The sequence below is a fragment of the Rana temporaria genome, chromosome 1 (assembly GCF_905171775.1).
Source record: "Rana temporaria chromosome 1, aRanTem1.1, whole genome shotgun sequence".
Taxonomy (NCBI): Eukaryota; Metazoa; Chordata; class Amphibia; order Anura; family Ranidae; genus Rana; species Rana temporaria.
Genome location: NC_053489.1, coordinates 12,323,983 through 12,328,179, shown reverse-complemented (window position 1 = coordinate 12,328,179; position 4,197 = coordinate 12,323,983). Strand labels below are relative to the sequence as shown.

Genomic DNA, 4,197 nt, shown 5'->3' with positions numbered 1-4,197 from the left:
TCCTGTCTTACCTCCTGTTTCAAACTCCTGGTTTTTAACTCGCACTTTTGATCAAAGAATGCACTTCTGATCAGAGAGTCCACATGTGAAGCCACCATCAACTGGGAGCCAGTTCTGCAATACCACCGCATCACCTACCCATTGGGCTTCCATTTTTCACTCTGCTTCACATACAGTATCTCGGTACCAAATACACCTGTGAAAACTAGGATTAAGGTGAAAGACTCAGAAGCTGGCAGTGAATGGGGTAAACCTGTAGGGGGCGCTGAAGGGGTTAAGTGTGTCCTAGGGAGTGATTCTAACTGTCAGGAGGCGTGGCTACGAGTGACATGACACTGATCGTTGCTCCCGATGACAGGGAACATACGATCAGTGACATGTCACTAGGAAGAATGGGGAGATGTTGTGTTTACACTGACATCTCCCCATTCTTCAACTCTGTGACCCGATTGCCGGACACACCGGTGGACATCGCGATAAGGTCACAAGCGGGCCGCCGGGGGTGCGTGCGCGACCACACAGCGGCAAATTAAAGGGGACGTACCTGTACGCCCATTAGCCCAGCTGTGCCATTCTGTCGACGTAAAAAGTCGTCCTTAAGCGGTTAATGAACAAAACGTCCCTATATACTACTTAACCTTTCTTCACAAGTCTTAAGTATTTTACTCATGGTGCTTATTATAATTATCGTAATTCTTCTTATTATTGTTATTGATGTTTTATTGAACAGTACATTTTATCTTTAATTATTATATAAATGTCCTTATTATTTTACAGTTAAAGTGGAGGTTCACCCAAAAAACAAGTATATAACATTACATTGAGTATACCTCAAACATGTACAGTATGCCGTTTTTTTTTGGGGGGGGGTGTACATACGGTATTATCGGTATTTTCCTCCCAGCTTCTGGGTACTCGCTCCCGCGGGACTGGGCGTTCCTTTGCAGTGCCGCAATGTCATCTGGGACTTCGCCCATATGATTGACGTGCCTGAGAAAAACTCCCCCGGCGGATAAGGTGCGTCACAACTTTCCGAAAGTAGCCGAACCGCGAGTCGGCTCTATACGACGCCTGCGCAGTCAGCTCTACACGGCTCCTAGTTGGTGCGCAGGAGCCGTATAGAGCCGACTCGCGGTTCGGCTACTTTCGGAAAGTCGTGACGCGCCTCATCCGCTGGGGGGAGTTTTTCTCAGGCACGTCAATCATGTGGGCGAAGTCCCAGATGACATTGTGGCACTGCACAGGAACGGCATACTGTACATGTTTGAGGTATACTGAATGTAATGCTATATACTTGTTTTTTGGGTGAACCTCCGCTTTAATAACAATTATATAATTTTGTAATCTTGCATCTGAATGTTAAATATAATATATACTGAATATCAAGCAAAATAAACCTTTAAACATCCTTCTGGAGGATGGTTACCATATAATGACAATATCTCACACATTGCAGCAGACTAGTAAAGCCAATTACAGATCATACTATTTAGTTAAACATATTTTTAATAGCTAGCCTTATAAATAAGTGATAGGATTGCACAGTGATGGTCAACGGGACGGGACCCAATCGCCGCCGGTGTCCCGCGATCGGTCCTCCGGGGCTGAAGAACGAGGAGAGCTGTGTGTAAACACAGCTTCCCCATTCTTCACTGTGGCGCTGTCATTGATCGTGTGTTCCCTGTTATAGGGAAAAACGATCAATGACGTCACATGTCCAGCCCCGCCCCCTACAGTTACAAACACATATGAGGTCACACTTAACCCGATTGAAAACAAAGGAAGGAGGGGGATGGGGAGGGAAGGAAAAACACAAAACTAGGGATGATCAGAAAGGAAAAGAAAAAGGAAAGAGGGAGGGGGAGGGAGGACAAGATACACAAGGAAAGCACTCACATTGGCCGCATCCGTAATGATAAGAATATAGAACAGTACCCCTTCAAGAAAAGTGGGCAAAATCGGACTTTGAGGCTCGTAGAAGTATAAAAAATATATATTTTATTACATAAATTTACAAAATGTACACTAACAATGGTATAATGGAATGCAACTGATAACAATCACAATACAACCATTCAGAACAAGAGAATAGTGAAAGAATCCTATTGAAGTCGCCTACGCGTTTCACCGTGGGGCTTCTTCAGGACAAAATGAACAGGATTATTGCTACTATGTAGCCATGATTTTCACAATCTGTGAATAGTACACATCATATTAGTACAGCATAAAAAATGATAATGATGATATTTACATAAAGGAAAAAATTCCTAAAACATATATCTTTATCAATTGATTAAAACCAGCGAAAAAACACACACATTTTTGCAATACATATGGGTTACAACATGTGGCTACATCACCTGATACACAGCGGTGGATATAATCATCCAGGAAGATTCCAATGATAGATGAAATATATACCGATGGTAGTAGATAGTACAAAAAATATGTTTAGAGATCGATGATCTGATAAAGAGGGGGGAGGAAAAAAGCAATAAGCACATATTTACGCTAACAATATATGTATATGTGTATAACCTTAAGCATTATAATATACGCCTATATATATGTCTACATGCGTATATATGTCCATGGAGAAAAAGGAGAAGTAAAGAAAATAAATTGCAAAGTCTTACATCCTATAATATATAATAGGGCAACAAGTAAACCATGTTGATTGGAAACATACCGCAGGTCCAGGCCAAATATGTCAATAATAGACCCTGCTCTTCGACAGAACATTGTGGACACAGCACAAACCCTATGCAGACCCCAAGCGGGCACCGAAATCCCAAATAGGGAAAGTAGGAAATGACGTATCGATCAATTCTTTACACCCATCCTGCGAACTCAAACATTACCACTTGACGAGACACAAAAGACTTATAGACCATTGACAGATGCTCTTACCGCCCCTCTTGCTGAATCTCAATCGAACTCTTTATGTGATCCGCAACAATTAAGTGACAGCACCAAGTTGGAGGTCATTAATTTATCTACTCAAGTACTGAGTCCGGCCGAGATTGAACTTCTCGGTTTTGGCTTGAATTTCTGCCCCAACAATATATCAAATAAATTTGAGGTCATTAAAGACCTCTATTTGTTTGCTAGAAAGTTGACCTTTAAGTTCATGTATGACAAAGAAAGGATGGACAAACAAAGAGACATTATAGATCAAGAAGTTTGGAAAAACTTCACGGTGGCAGATTTCCGGGCACTCAAAACCCTGATCCTATTGTTGGATGAAAGTGAGGGTACTGATAGCCAGGATAATGTATTTGAAAGTTATGAGTCGCAAGGCCAGAGGGTACAGTTGTCACAGTATCAACAGGACATCGACACCCTGGAAAAAGCAGTGAAGAAGAAATCGCTGGTTTTTCCTTCGTTGCATACTAATTCCAATATTTGGGCATTCTTGATACAGACTGTCAAGGAAATTGAAAATCTCCCCCTCTTCAAATCAACTAACCAAAATCTTAGTGCCATACACAAAAAGGCCCTAGAGAACCTCAGTCGCAGCTCCAACTTGGTGATCAAGCCCTCGGACAAGGGCGGGAATGTGGTCGTTATGAATGACCTGGATTATAGAAACATGTGCTGGGACATCCTCAAGAATCGCACATGGTATAAGCCCGTCTCGCATGATGTAGTCGCCAGGTATAACCAACAATTTAATGACATTATACAGCTTGCCCTCTCCGAGGGCTTGATCACCAAGGCGATATTCGAGGGGATTCAGGTTCCCTGTCCTAGAATGCCTACGTTTTATGCATTGCCTAAAACGCACAAAAATTTGCTACATCCCCCCGGACGTCCAATAGTATTGGGAGTGGGCTCCAAGACAGAGAGGGCGAGCAAGTTTATTGACGAGTATCTTAGACCACATGTGGCTGCCTTACCGTCATACATCCAGGATACTCCTGATCTTCTCAGGGCTCTGGATGGTCTTTATGTACCTCCTGGATGTATGCTGGTATTCATCGATGTCGATGCACTTTATTCTTCAATACCACATGCCCATGGATTGGATGTGATAGCTGGCTTTTTGGCCGAAAGGGGCCCTAAACTGAACCAACTCAACACAGTTGTACTGAAGTTATTATCTCATATTTTGACTAAAAACGTTTTTTCTTTTGACGGGTCCCACTTCCTCCAGGTACAGGGAGTCGCAATGGGCACTTCCTGTGCACCATCATA

At 42.7% G+C, this 4,197-nt stretch overlaps 1 long non-coding RNA gene across 1 annotated transcript; it reads right to left on the bottom strand.

Annotated features, from left to right (window-relative positions):
* Positions 1–2,129: 2,129 nt before the first annotated feature.
* Positions 2,130–2,718, bottom strand: LOC120924740. The gene is made up of 3 exons (XR_005746416.1): positions 2,690–2,718; positions 2,361–2,466; positions 2,130–2,193 (listed from the first exon to the last, which is right to left on the bottom strand). It is a non-coding gene; the product is annotated as an uncharacterized LOC120924740 (long non-coding RNA).
* Between the last annotated feature and the right edge of the window lie 1,479 nt (positions 2,719–4,197).